This window comes from Lissotriton vulgaris, chromosome 7, assembly GCF_964263255.1.
Source record: "Lissotriton vulgaris chromosome 7, aLisVul1.2, whole genome shotgun sequence".
Lineage (NCBI taxonomy): Eukaryota > Metazoa > Chordata > Amphibia > Caudata > Salamandridae > Lissotriton > Lissotriton vulgaris.
The window spans coordinates 833961606-833977415 of record NC_141695.1 but is presented as its reverse complement, the minus strand read 5'-3'; the positions used below and the strand labels follow the sequence as shown (position 1 = coordinate 833977415).

Sequence of the window (15810 nt, the reverse complement as noted above, 5' to 3'; positions counted from 1 at the left end):
AAACAACCCCACCCCCTTTCAATTGTCGTGAGCCCTGTCCTGTCCACATTTAAGTGCCAAATCCTGAATGAGTCAGTTGAGGCAAGTAAAGCCTAGAAGAAGCCACACATACACTTTGAGGAATATTAAAAGACACACTATTATTGCCATTACGTACCATAGTCACACAAGTTGCAGTGGGAGTCTGGATGTTTTTCTCTGTCCCAAGTAATACAATACCATGCCTAAATTTCAGAAATCCCGTATAAATATTTATGTGCTTAGAGTTTTGTCAGTGACTTCTAAAATAAGAAAGGAATCCACATCGCTCAAATTAACTCTTATTTGCCAATACTAATCCACCACTAATCTTTTTGAGTTCCGTAATAGAGCGCTACACTTGCAAAAAAGTCCTTCGAAACCTCATCAGCGAGAGTAAGCTCTATATAAATACGAGTACAATTAATTAGTTAATGATTACAGGGGTTCTCTCCCTGTATTACGTTTTTATTAAATCTGGAGAACAAGAGAGAGAACGAACCTGACAACCCGATTCTAAGACCTCTAATCTAGTGGAGAGGAAGTAAAATAATGGACTCTGTCATGTCTTAACACTGACCAGTTGTCAGTTTAAGAGTACTTCAGAACATCTGTGAATTGATCAATAAAACCCACTGAAATGCATAAATGTTTTGACTTCCTAGCAGGTTTTTAGATTTTTAGGTCTGGACTAGGGACAGCTTCAGCCTTTTCTCTAGCCCTATATTTCCCAAAGAATCCCAATGAAAATGCATACACACTATCTTTACCTTTCAGGTTTGTACTGGCGTTAAACATATCCAAGAGCCATTTCCTTCGAAATGCCATGTATATTGGTAGGATAAGCGCACAGCTGACAATGTGGCCCGGTACGGCCTAGACCCCCCTCTCTTCCTAATAACTTATACTCTAAAGTGATGGCCCCTTTTTCAGGTGCCAAACTAAGCGGGCTCGCCTCCCATCTGCCCTTAAGGCGTCAACTCAATTAACACAAGGGGTTTTGGATTAGGGGTCGGTAACCCAGGTCGTATTTATTACAAAATTAATATTCAAAACATGTATATATACATTATGTGCACAATACCCAGAAAGTCCAGTCCATTACATTGATAGGTAAATATGTCTTGTTTGCTATCTTTAACATATTTCTAATACATAGACATTCCTATCCTAGACTAAGCATTCAACAACAAATAACACTTATCTTTCAGCATATCCCTGTTTCAGCCTACGGCAAGGTCAATGACTGGTCCCAGATCCTGATCAAACTATGCCCGCACTCCAACCGGAGTGCTCCTGCAAAAGAGGGCCCATTCACCGTGAGGGTACTACCACTACCTCCCCCGAGCACCCCCTACGCCCCGCAGATTATCTTCATAAAGGGCCCTTGCAGTTATGCGCTGTTTACGTGCGCTCTTGTGCGCTGCGGGGTGGCCAAACAGGCTACTGGAAAGCGTAACTCCCCTCCCCCCATACCCTTCCAGCCAACCAGCTGTAACTGCCCCTGGAATTCCATGACAGACCACTTGTCCCTCCCCTTTGGGCGTCCCCATTAAAGAATGGCGCCGCCCACTGAAGACCTTAAATTTAAGCTCGCCAATCATGACCTTACTGCCAAAGGCCTGCATAGTAGACAGACTAACAGGCCTCCCCCTATTGCTCCACTGAAGGTCATGCCCAGTCCTTTATCCCAACTATCTAAGCAAGAAGGTTCTCCATGAAGAGTTTGTTACCTAATTTGGACACGTGGACGACATCTTTTAAGAAGAATGGCTCCTCTCTGATGCACCCGTGAGCGATCGTCTGTACATGTGGAGATCGGCATAACCTATCCATTTTATTATTGATCCTTTTTACAGAGTGGTTAAGGGCCCCTCACAGACTCCCCCTCCCGCCAGTGAAATCTCGGGATCATATGGTACCATGCGAGGATAGACCCCGGACATAGCCATGCCAAACAACCCACTTCAGTGATCAATGTCTCAACCAGGCCTCGTCTACCCAGATGTACCAGATCGCTCCCTCACAAGTGCAGGATAAAAACCTTGGGAGTACCCCCTTCCCTATCTAGCAGGTCTAACACCAAACCCCTGAAATGGTCAAAGCGCAGTCCCCCCTGCCCATGGAATGAGACCCTACAACCAGCCTGCCTTGCTCTCCTCTCATAATTGCCTGAAAGAAAACATTTGTGTAAACATTGCACATACGAATGACCAATGACCCAAACATTGTGAGTTCCCTGGCCTCAGACGAGCACCTGTTCCAGCGAAGATCCAGAGTGTTGCCGCGCCGTCGCCAATTTCCTTCCTGCGTGACAGGCTTGAGAAACTGAAAAAACAAACAGACAAAACGTACCATCAGCAAATCATCTGGGCAATCTCATAGCATATGCAGCCGAACATAGCGCTTGTAGCAGGTTGAGGACCACCTGCCAACCCTCTGCACCTCACTCTTCGTGAAACCCTGTGCTGCTGTTTCAGTGGCAGCTCCTATCCTAAATGAATGTGTTCCAAAACTACTGGGGTCTAAACCTGCCTTCTGCACAGCCATATCCATGACTCTTTTAAATTGAAACATTGTGAGTGAGGTCCCATCCGCGTGAATTAACAATGGCCCCCCTTCTCCCTTGGACCTGCGCGCCAAAAAGACTCCAAGTTGGTGATAGGGCTGCAAGGGCTCTCTGGAGCCCGACCCAGCACCACCCCTTCCCCACGGGCCCCCTGTTCGGTCTTAGATCTCTGGATTGATATGCATAATTAGTCTCCCTGGATCTTGACATGGCTAAACTGTAAACCTCCCTGCCCATCTTGTTTGTTCTGTGACACCAGTTCCCCAATCCTAAATGCACCGTAGAATGCTAGAGAAAAAGCGGCACTGAACAACAAAGCTTCTGTCTCCGTGTTGCAAACCTGCCCTAGGACCCCGAATATCGTGGCCAAAGTATTAACGCCTATTGGCCTCCTTGGATCTGGCTGCGAACCATGGAGACGCTGCCACCCTTTTAGGGCTATTTTACAGTGAAATTATTAGTGGGGTCCCTCCTGCCCCTTGCACACAAAAAAAGAGATAGCCGCCACATGTCACCTTGCTGCTGCCACCGAGCGTCCCCCATCCTTCAAAGCGCCCAGGTAAGAGACTATTGCCCCCATGTCTTCCCACTGGTCCTCCCATTCCTTCCCCAAAAAGTTACAGTAGGCTCAGAACACCCCTTCGTATGCCCTCCTGGTTCTGGGTGCTAGGCTAGCTGCCACAAGGTTCGGTAGTTGGGAGCACCAAGCTGCCAAAGACGTTTTGGGAAATGCGACGGGTTCTCCGCCGCTCCTGGTAGATGCAACCTGAATACCTGCAATTTAAAGCGAAAGAGTGCATCAGCACCCCCAGGACATGCTTAGCCTTAAACTGCATATTCCATTTCATGCACAACAAAATAATTTACTTCAACAGGCAAAGGATCATCTTACACCTTGCTGCTTGTTGATTGATGCATTCCTCCACGTACATGTTGTCTGCCCAGAAGACCACTGATTGATTCCTCAACCGCTCAGGCCAAACTGACAATGCCACCAAGATGGGAAACAGCACCCAATGTTGCTTGTTAACCCGTTCTCAACCCACCATGCCGGCCAGCGCTGTGCCACCCAATCTGTACCTAGTATAGCTCCAAATCCTTCACTACCTGCAGAGTCAGTAATTAAACCTAACTCTGCGGAAGGCGTGATCGGGCCCGGCCACAGAACGGTGCCATTGAAGTCATGCAGGAATGCCATCCAAATCCACATATCCTGCTTAACATCGCTGGATGACCTGGTTTGATGGTGTTTCTCTTTGAGACCTGACATGGCTTGTGCTACGGATCGTGAGAGCGGTCGTGCCATGGGGATGATCCTCAATGCTAAGTTTAACTGACCCACAGTCTGTTGCAGCTGATGTAGTGTGACCTTCTCTTTTGCCAAGCATTGTTGTAGGGCTGGCCTGAATTTTGAGACCTTCTCTTTGGGCAGCTGTTAGCAACCCTGAGCTGAGTCCAACTCTATCCCTAGAAATTCAATCACAGTGGCTGGCCCGACTGTCTTCCCTTGTGCCACTGGTACTCCAAAAACCTGCATGAGTGTGCAGAATTCCTGTATTGCCCATCCACAATCCAGAGAGCCTGGAGCTCCAAGGAAGAGGAAGTCATCTAGGTAATGTAACACATACTGGTGCCCCGTCACCTGCCTATTCTAGAAAACAAATGATTTTTTTCAAAATACGCGCAGGAAATCGAGCACCCTATCGGCATGCATTTATTCATGTAGTATTCCCCCTGGAATTAGAAATCCAGAAAATGAAAATATAAAGGGTGTACTGGCAACAAAGGAAAGCTGACTCTATGTCTGACTTTCGCCAGAAGCGCGCCAGGGCCCAAACCTCCAAGCATCTCAACAGCCTGATCAAAAGTACCTGACTGTTCACAGCTCGTCATCAATGGCGTCATTCAGAGATTGACCCTTAGGAGCCGAAAGGTTATGAATAAACCTAAATTCCCCTGGATCTTTTTAGGGGACCACCCCCAGTGGAGAAGAGACAACATCTTTGACCAGAATGCTGTCAAATGGGCCTGCCACTCTGCCCAAGCGCAGTTCTATCTCAATCTTTACAGCTGCTACCCCTGGATTGGCCCTCACCGATAGCTGGTTATTGCATTCGGGTGTCCCTACATAATCTGATGGGAGAATCCTGAAACCATCTCTGAAACCTTCTAGTAACAAACTGGCAAATGTAGGGCAATTACATCTATTTAACCATGGGATCAAGGCACTCGTCATTAGGGGAAAATGGGCTTTTGTCAGTAACATACCCTCATTCCTGTTTCTTTCTCCCCTATTCTTTGATTTCTTGAAACACTTGGACTCAGGATGGGAAGTATTGCCTCAGAAGGAGCATGAGTACTTGAATCTACACGAGCCTGCCGGCCTGGTGCATGTACGCCTGTTGAAATCCCAACATGCCCCCTGTATCTCCACTCCCCCACCACTGCTGCTGGAGCTAGCTGGGGGAAATGACCCAAAGGACTGGCCCTTCGCACTGTCCTTTGTCCCATGCCCCAAGTGGTCTAACCACGAAATCATGTTAATTTGGTCCCATGTGAGGGCAGGGTCAGAAGCCTTCGTTCTCCTAAAGTCTTTATCATATTCCTCCCACCATACTTATGTGCCTCAGTGATCCTGCTCTAGTAGCATGCCATTTCTGCTGCTAGGCTTGGAAACCATTCAACCAGGAATGCCATATATATTGAGAATCCCCTCACCGAATTAATCAAAGACTCCTCCATTCTGTATTCCTGGCATTCCCTTGGGAGCATCCAATCCTTCTTTTTCTTGGCCTCCTACCTTTCAGTTTCATCAAGCAGCCGAGAAAACATATTGACATAACTCCCTTTCCAAATTTTTTCTTTCATTTCTTGTGTCACATGCCTTGCCAGCTTTTCCCTGGGTGTGCGCGCTTCACCCACGCCCAACACTGGCAATGTCTCCCGCTTGCCTGTTGCAGCTGCCCCTGTTGACTCCGCCGGCCTCTCTTTTGCTGCGTCCACCAATGTGTTTGATGCCAGCAATACTTTATTGACCACAGTGGGAACCGCCTCACCCTGTGGCGCGTTATTTGCCACAGCTCCCAGCCCTTCAGCTGGTCTGCCACCTGACGCCCCATCTAACTGTGCCATTATCTTCACGGCCTTATCCAGCGCGATCTCCCTGCTGCCAGACAGACCAGCTGCCGGGGACCAGCTGCCACTCTCTCTAACCAGGGAAGGACCGCTGCTAGATTAGCTACCAAATCCGGTTGGACCAGAGTAAATCCCACAGTAGCCCCCGTCCCAGGGATGCGCAGGCCTCTAGGCTGCTTCCTGCTGGCTCTGGTTGCCCCCTGTGCCTGGTGTATTATCACCCCCATTAATGGTTGGAGGAGTCCGTCCCCCCCACTGGTTGTCCCAGGCTGCTCATCACCTTTAACTGCTTGCAGTACTGGTATCGGGGGGACTGGCTTTAAGGCTCAGTCCGCTCCCGCATCCTCTCTTGGTGGTGGAGCCTCCCCTTTCTTTGATCTACTCTTTTTTGGGAACAGAGGAAAGGCTGCTCTGGGGGCCACGTTTGTTCTCCTGGGCCTGTCTTCAGCCCCCTCCTGACCGTCAACCTTATCCTTCAAGTCTACAATGGCTGCCTCACTGTCCCCCATCTTAAGCATCATTGCTTCCATAAAATTATCCAAGTGTGAGCCCAGTAATCTGCTTCATAGAGCGTGTGCAGAGATCCCAACAACTACCCACTTGGTAGTGTGCCACCCCACAAAGCTAAGTCAGGTTAAAAAATAGCGTGCCCACGTATACAACACTAGTCCCCAGTTAACACCCCCTAGTGCTGTTCGGCCTGGGACACTACCCAGACCCTTATCTTCATTAGTAGGAAGCCGATGACCGGCCACAAGCACCCATGCAACCAGAGCCACGCCCACTGGCTAATCCAATGGGTCGGGTAAATAATCTCTAACCCCCATAGCTCCTAGAAGTGCTGGAATACAGGCCTGTCAGTGTCTCCTTAAACAAGTGCTGGAAACCCCAGAAAACGAGCCTGCCGCCGACAATCAGCTGCTTCTTGCTGCGTTCATTTTTTCCCTGCCCAGCCTCTGCCCAGTATGAGGCTCTTGAAGGCAAAGAAATAACCGATCCACATTGAGGACGGGAGCGCCCAATCACTCTGTTGCTGCCCGGGACCAGTCTGCTGCTCTTTCCAAGCGCTGTGTGCCTGCAGTAGATAAAGAAACAAGCATTTAAAATGCAACGGTTTCGACTTTGGAAAAGTTAGAGCTATTGGCATTGTAAATGACAAAATTTGTATTTATGTGTTGGTTTTGAAAACCGATAAATAAATGGCATTGTCATTTACATTGCCATTAGCTTAATCTCTCGCAAATGTGAGACCTATTGTACCCCTACGGACGAGCTAAGCAGACGGCAATTACTACCACACACACACACCCAGAGCCAGCTACACACACCCAGAGCCAGCCACACACACACACCCAGAGCCAGCCACACACACACACCCAGAGCCACACACACACACCCAGAGCCAGCCACACACACACACCCAGAGCTACACACACACACACACACACACACACACCCAGAGCCACACACACACACCCAGAGCCACACATACACACACACCCAGAGCTACACACACACACCCAGAGCCACACACACACACACCCAGAGCCACACACACACACACCCAAAACCACACACACACACACACCCAAAACCACACACTCACACACACCCAGAGCCACATACACACACACACCCACCCAGAGCCACACACACCCACCCAGAGCCACACACACCCACCCAGAGCCACACACACACTCAGGAGAGCAAGCACAGCGAGGGGGCAGGGAAGCAAGCACAGCGAGGGGGCAGGGAAGCAAGAACAGCGAGGGGGCAAGGAAGCAAGCACAGCAAGGGGGCAAGGAAGCAAGCACAGCAAGGGGGCAGGAAAGCAAGCACAGCGAGGGGGCAGCAAGGGGGCAGGAAAGCAAGCACAGCGAGGGGGCAGGGAAGCAAGCACAGCCAGGTTGCAGGGGAGCAAGCACAGCCAGGGGAAGGGGAACCTGGGGGTGGGGGAGCAAGCACAGCCAGGGGAAGGGGAAGCAAGCACAGCCAGGGGGCAGGGAAGCCAGCACGGGCAGGGAAGCAAGCACAACTAGGGGGCAGGGAAGCAAGCACAGCCATGTTTCCAGTGCTTGGCTATTCTGAATAAACCATTGGTATCCGGCCTGCCACTCAAACGAAAACAGCTCCCAGAATACCTTAAATAGCTAAATGAAACCTCAGAAGTTGAAACATTATGTCCTGACTACACGAGAGAGGCTGCAATTGTAACTGCGAGGGTCAAATACCACTGAACTGGGAAGAAGACGGCGTACAACTATAGTGGAGGAATAACAACCTCGTACACTACTGCATACCACTGTGCTTTGGATCCAGGAATGCCACAGGCCCAGGTTTGGATGCTACTTCAGAAATGCCACAGCACAGAAAGAATAACATTACCTAATGTACTTGTGTAATGTAGTTGGTGCTTGTCGTATCGTCATTGCCTGACCCTGCGCACAGACAGGGCAGGCGGAACGGGAAAGGGCGGAGAGACGCGGGAAGGGGAAACGGAAGTTAGTGAAGGGTAGACACGCAAGAAATAAAGACGTGTTCATACCGCTGCTCCTGGTTTTCATTACTGGGGACAAGGTGACACTGGCGATGAGGGTGGGATCCTCAAACCCCTTCACACCTTAGAAACCCCTGCCGTCCGTGCACGGCCAAGACCCAGTGAGCCTGCAGCCCGCTATCAGAGTCACGCGGAAGAGCGCGAAAGATGAATAACGCTCGGCGCGCCACGCTTTAAAGCTGCCTGGAAGCGTGACAGCTTCCTAAGTATAGAAGAATGCCTGAAGCTGCCCCCGATCGGTGCCTCGAGTCGGCCCGATCAGATAACTGCCGTAGATCTGCATGCCTGAGCTGAAAAAGGCGCGAGTCCACAAAAAGGCACCGGAGAGCGTCCCTGACCCTGCCAGCAACAGCAGAGCGCATGAGGGTGAGTCCTGAGCGTTGGGACAACTGGCCAGAGTACATTTACAAGGGCAAAAGGGCAGAAAAGAAAAGAACTTTGATTCCAAGTGGGAAACAGTTTGTCCCGAGCTGCGGCCATTTTGAGGTCAGGCGCCAGCCATAGACGTCCATTGGATCTTTTGGGTCGGCCATCTTGAGGTCAGGCGGCACAGAACTTGCACCCAAAAACGTTCAAATTAATCAAGTGACAGTTAAGTGACCGGACCTAGTCAAAATGTCAAACTCGACCATCAGGTTGGCCCCGTCGCGGTCCAGCACACAACACCACGCTCGAGCAGTAAAAGAAAGAGAAGGGCATTCTTCTAGCTCGTCCAGATCGAGTGTACGTTCTGCCAGTTCATATCGTTCACGAAGATCGACATCTAGTGAGTCATCACTACCCACACCTGTGTCACAGGATAATGACGAATACATCTGCATGGTGTCAGATCCAGACCGGCTGAAAAGGTACCCGAAGTTAGATATCCGAATAGGAGATCACCCTGCCAAATTTGTATTAGACTCAGGAGCTTCCTTAAACTACATCTGTGCTCTCGAATACCAAAGCATGAAGCCAAAGCCGAAACTAGAACCTGCGGCTGTCCGAGTATACACTTGGATGTCCAGAAAACCACTGCCATGCTTAGGTCAGTTTAGCACAACCCTATCCTACAAGGATCGACAGATTCCAGCCTATGTTCATGTAGTTGAAGGTCCAGATCTGGCCGACTGCCTGCTTAGTCTGCCAACGGCAGAACGTCTGAGACTTGTAGAACTCCTTTAAATGACAGAGGATGCCCCGGACATTGTCTGCAAGTTTCCAAATCTCTTCAAAGGGCTAGGAAAACGAAACCAATTCAGAGTAAAGTTACACATCGATGAACGAGTGACCCCAGTGGCGCAACACCACAGGAAGTGCCTTTTCACTTACAACAGGCAGTGGATGATGAACTCCAAGATTTATTGAAGACAGACATCATTGAACGCACATCAGGGCCCACCCCTTGGGTATCACCAGTGGTGGTAGTGCCTAAGAAAAGGGCAGGACAACAAAGGGCGCCTGTGTGTGGACATGCGCGCGCCCAACAAGGCCATCGAGAGGGAGCGCCATCCAGGACCACACATTAGCAACATGATCGCTCTCCTTAATGGAGCTACTGTCTTCTCGAAGCTCGACCTAAATAAGGGTTATCATCAATTGGAATTACACGAAAAGTCTCGCTATATTACAACCTTCACGACTCACCAAGGGCTTTTCCGTTACAAACTCCGAAATCTTTGGTATATCCTCGGCTGCCAAGATTTTCCAAGAAGCTATCCGGCGAGTAATCCAGGGGACCCCAAACGCTTTTAACTACAGCGATGATATCCTAGTGTTCGGGAAAGATCAAACTGAGCATGACACCGCTTTGGATAGAGTATGCCATGCACTACTGAACGCTAATCTAACTCTGAACTCAAACAAGTGCGAATTTCACAGATCGCCCCTGAAGTTTTATGGTCACATCTTTTCCAAAGACGGCATGAAGCCAGACCCAGAGAAAGCATCCTCTCTTTCAGACACTCCGACACCACGAGATGTCAGCGACCTTCGATCGTTTCTGGGGATGGCGAGTTACTGCGCACCCTACATCCGGATTACGCTACCATCAGCTATCCCCTCAGGGAACTCACCCATCAAGGCCAGCTGTTCCTGTGGACACCTGCTTCCGATCACTCCTTCAATAAAATCAAGAAAGCTGTCAGCTCTGCCATCAACCTAGCATATTTCAACGCTAAGAAGAAAACTGAAATTACCGTTGATGCCAGCCCGGTGGGCCTGGGCGCCATCCTGGCACAATATCATGAAGACTCAGACCAACGCCACATCATCGCCTACGCCAGTCGCAGCCTCGCCGACACCGAGAAGGCGTACTCTCAACCTGAAAAGGAGAGTCTTGCGGTGGTATGGGCCTGCGAGCACTTTCATCTCTTCGTATATGGCAAACACTTCACACTCATCACAGACCACCAAGCCCTCATCACCATATTTGGTAATTGTGAGAAGTTGGCCTGATATGCAGTGCTCACTATTCTAGTGATCACTATGCATCAGTCCAAACGACCCTTATGGTGATTGGTTGTAAGTCAACCTTTTAGACCAGCTATCCTAGTAGAGTGGATACGAGCAGTCTTCGGGCTAAACTCTAGAGGGCGTGTTAAGCCAGCTGTTATACCATCACATATACCCCTTGAACACCAAGTGAAAGGACACCACACAAGTGTTATGAAAATAAACAGTGTATTTATTTAAGTCACAACAGCCCTGTACTCTTTATGAGGACAGGGTACTAAGCACACAACAAAACTCTCACGAAAATACTTCAAGTTGCACAATTTACACAAATGCCCGAGGGGCACGAAAAACCATATACTATGGAAGTGGAATGCGAAATTACTAGCAGGTAAGTACTGTACTAATAGACTTTGGAATCGCTAGGACTACGTTACTGAACCTTCAGATTACTAGTAGGAGGCCTAGGGGACTCGGGTGCAGAGTGTGCACTCTCACGTGGGATGCGGGACAAAGTCTATGGGAGCTAGTAAAAGCAAAGTTAGTGTTCTCGGGCGAACCCGATAAGGTAGGTCGAAAACGACAGTGACTCTGGACCCTTAGATAGTGAGGCTATGCTCGGGCACCGAAATGCCGAAGTTACCTAGCCCAGGGGCTGCGGCTGCATAGGTCTGTTTAGACGTCGGGAATCCTCGCTGACGAACCAGGAGCCTGAAGAAAGAAGTTGCTGGCAGGCGACCAGTGAAGATAGTTCGAAGTGATCCAAGCCTGGATCGAAGATGGATGACACCTGAAAGCAGAGGGGACCAAGTTCGTGACCACTAGCCAGTGATCAGATGACACCATGAGGGCACCGGATGGTAGTCACCTCGACTAGGTGAGTGGGCGACGCTGGGCTCTGCAGTCTCACGGACCAGGAGGCGTTGTCGGCGACCAGGATGGAGGTGCGAGCTGTCCCACGATGGTTGGTGCTGTCGGCGTCGCTGGGCCCAGGATTGGGGCAACAAGCCTTGGCAAATTCAAGCCCACGCGGTGGACCTAAAATGGCGTCTTGAGTGGACCAGGAGGGTCCGGGGTGCTCCTCTTTTGGAAGGGAGCAAGGGCCAGTCTGGAGCAACCAGACCAGCAGCGTTGTTGTCGTCGGGCGTCGTCGAGAAGGCCACAAGCCAGCGGGCTAGTAGCCAGACAACGCGGTGAGCAGCAAAAAGCAGAAGGGCCCCACGCAGATCGTGGAGATGCTGGGAGGTTGGACTTCGGTGCTGGAGCTGCTCAGGGTCGGGGCTTCTCGGACCCCAAAGCACTCACCAGAGGATCCCTCGGTGGTCGTGCTGGATAGAAGTCGTGCAGTTCTGATGATGGCCGGTCCCTCGAGGTCTCGTCGCACCTACGGTTCTCAGCTTAGCTGTAGAGGTAGGTAGAGGTCAGAGGTGCCAGGGAAGCCGGGTCTCGTCGAGCTGGGCAGTCGGATTCCGGAGGAAGGACGTGCAGCAAACCGCAGCGGATGCAGGGTGACTACTCCTTAGTCACAAGGGAGAAATCTTGAGAAGAGTCGAGAGTTCCTTTCGTGGAAAGTAGTTTCTTGATTCAAAGATGATCTAATTTGGAAGGGTCCCCGCTCCTGCCTTTATCCTAAAGAAAGGGGTGGGTACGCGACTAGGTCCTGCCCTAGGGGTGGGACCAGGAAGGGGGGTGGTTACACCCCTCTCCCATGCCGGACTTTCCCCAGGCCAGGGGCTGGTGTGCCCCTGGAACTGGTTCTAGCCGGCAGATGCGTAGTGAGCACCGGGGTGCCACTCTGCAGTCACCTTCCTGTAAAGCCCTGCCTACCCAGGATACACAAAACCTTGTCTGGGATGGTGCTAGCACCGCCCCGGACAGGAAACCCTTTGTCCAAGCTCTCCTCGCTGGAAGGACTCCCAGCAGCAGGAGGTCAGACTCGTGTCTGTGGTGGCAGCATCCATTTTGTGGAGCTGAGGCTTCAGTTAACTTTAACCGGGGTTCACAGTTACGTACATGTCGTGTCCCTCTAGAAGGGTGGAATGCTAACCCCGTCGCCAGAATTGGCGAAGGGTTAGTATTCCAATTCGTATGACACCTTACTCGACATGTTTTCATAAAGCGATACCAAAGATAGCATTTAACCGCGAGGATTATAATGCACTTCAGAGTATATGGTATGCGTTATCATGGAACAGCTATTAGGACTTGGTTCCGCAAGCTGCAAACGGGCTCAGCTCATGCCAGAGCACCATCTCACACGATTCCAAGCACTCTGCCTTCAGGATTGTCAAGGCCTGCCATAGGAGTGACTGATAGGAATCGGTGTGTCCATTTTTAGGGTTAGATATAGGTATACTATATCTAAAACAAAGGGTGATTACACCACCTTGCCCCAGCTGTCGTGCAGCCAGTTGTGTCAGATTTAGATGGCCACCCAGGGGTGGCATAACACATGCTTCAGCCCCTGGTAGGCCCTGGGTACACCTATGCCCTGAGTTACAGGGTCTGATAAGGTGGCCCAGTTCCAATTGGATAATGCGCCTAAGGTACACATGTCAATTTAGTGAGAGAACAGCTAGGCTGTGGGTCTGATTGGCAGGCCCACAGCCAGAGAAAGTCGTAAACCAGTGAAACAAAAGCAAAAAATCTGGGTGGTCATAGGATTGCAGCCCTACTCTCCTACAGTAATCCCAAAGCCAAAATGCCTCCCCGCATTGATCGGTGGGGACTACGTCTCCAGGACTACGTGTACACTATCATCCACAAGCCAGGGAAGTCTGAAAATCCAGCAGACTATATGTCCCGACACCTTCAGACACACACCAGCGAAAGGTGCTCGTTGGTAGAGGAGTATATTAATTTTGTCATTGACACCGCATGTCCACCCACAGTGCCCCTGATGGCGATCCGTGAAGCGTCCAGTCAAGACCCCCTCTTCCAAGATGTCATGGCTCGCATACGCAGAAACTCGTGGAGACACGTGAAAGACAACCCCCAGAACTCCGCTCAGAATATCCAAGAACTCATAGCATTCAAACACATCCAGGAAGAACTGTCCATCAGTGCGGAGGGTTTGTTATTGAGAGGGGGGAGGATAGTGATCCCACAAAGACTACGGCAAGGAGTGATTAACCTTGCTCATGAAGGTCACAGAGGAATAAGTGCCACCAAGAAGGCCCTGCGGGAGCGTGTCTGCTTCCTGTCACTCGATCAGATGGTGGAGGCCACTCTCAAGGACTGTGTCTCATGACAACTGGTGAGCCGTGATGAACCGCCAGCTCCTTTGCAAATGTCAGAGCTACCAGACGGAGTATGGCAGCAAATATCCATTGATTTCTTCGGCCCCCTAAAATCGGGCAAGTACATCGTCGTGATCATGAATGAGTACTCCCAATTCCCGATTGCACATCTAGTGTCATCCACCAAGGCGACTGCAGTAATCCCAGTCCTTGACGAGACCTTTGCAGCGTGGGGCATTCCGCCTGGAGTGAAATCTGACAACGGACCACCGTTCAATGGCCATGAATTTGCGGACTTTGCAAAGCACCTTAACTTTAAACATAAAAAGATCACGCCATTATGGCCTCAAGCTAATGGCATAGTAGAGCGCTTTATGTGAACTCTCAAGAAGGCGGTCCAACAAGCAGAACTGGCTCATTGAGACATACAACAAGCCTTGAATGAGGTACTGCGAGCATATCGCACTACACCTCACAGCACCACCAACCAATGCCCAGCCACCCTGATGCTAGGAAAAATTCCTCGCACTCGGTTGCCTACATTAGATTGTGCCCTACAGCCTCAAGCTGTGAACATTGATCATGACACTTTAGTTAAACTGGACCATGACAAGAAACTAAAAATTAAGACTTATGCCGACCAACGCAGACACGCGAAACATGCAGACATCCAAGAAGGAGACTGGGTGATGGTTCGGCGTGACCGAAAAACGAAAGCGGATAGTCGTTACCTTGCCCACCCCTTGAGAGTCAGTAGCCGGAAAGGGACTATGATCACAGCAGAGGCTGATCATAAACGGATAACTCGTAACATCTCGTTCTTCAAAAAGTGTAACCTTAACAGTCATGATGAGACTCGGCCATATGAGAGTACCACTGAATCAGTGAGTCAAAGTGAGGACAGTGACGGAGACTATTCCAGCCCGATACGACATGAAGAGGCTGCAAGCCTCCGAATCCAGACACCGGCACAGCTCAACCGCCCCCGCCGACACGTCAGACGACCAGCAAGCCTCATTGAAGAAATCTGAGAGACAGTAAGGCTCTTTGTACAAAAGGGGAAGGTGTTGTAACGTCATTGCCTGACCCTGCGCACAGACAGGGCAGGCGGAACGGGAAAGGGCGGGGAGACGCGGGGTGGGGAAACGGAAGTTAGTGAAGGGTAGACACGCAAGAAATAAAGACGTGTTCATACCGCTGCTCCTGGCTCCTGGTTTTCATTACTGGGGACAAGGTGACAGTGCTCATGTAAAGCACTCCAATACCTACTTTCTCGTTATTTAAAACTGCTCAAAAATAGAAGCGGGGTTGAAGTCCTGGCAACGTGTTACAAATGCAGTTACTTGAAAAACGTTTTTTCTTGTTATTGAGGCCGCAGAAACAGCCAGCCTCGAGGAGCAGCTTCAAGCATGGGGAGTAACTGTGACGGTGAGTACGCTGTTTTCTGGGCTAGTTCTTTAGATGCTTACTGTGCTGCGAGAGCGGAGACGGGGCTTCGTGATAGGAGAATAAAGACTCTGCAATGGACAGAGGCTGGTAATCTATTAAGAGCGGCATACGTGGCATTGTGTGAGGAGTAGGGCACGAGGTGACTGACTCGGTGAAGTCCGTGAAGGGAACAGGACTTTGTGGCCATTTGAGGATCGGAAAAGCGAATGCCATAAGTGGACTGACTGGGGTTCTAATAGAAGGCTTTCGGCGCTACAAAGGGGAACCTACTCAACGGGGCATTGGGTTAAGGAGAAGTGGACTGTTCTATGAAGAAAGCGGGGTTGGAGAGTAGGTGAGACGAGGTTTTCAGGCTGTGGGCTCCCTGGGGCAATTGTTTGACGTTATCGTTAGCGAGAGCGGGACGGAGA

At 50.3% G+C, this 15810-nt stretch overlaps 1 protein-coding gene across 1 annotated transcript in view; it reads left to right on the top strand.

Moving 5' to 3' along the window:
* The window catches only part of LOC147702505 (guanine nucleotide-binding protein G(o) subunit alpha-like), a 1070398-nt gene that overhangs the window by 754525 nt on the left and 300063 nt on the right, over positions 1-15810 (top strand). The window lies entirely within an intron of this gene.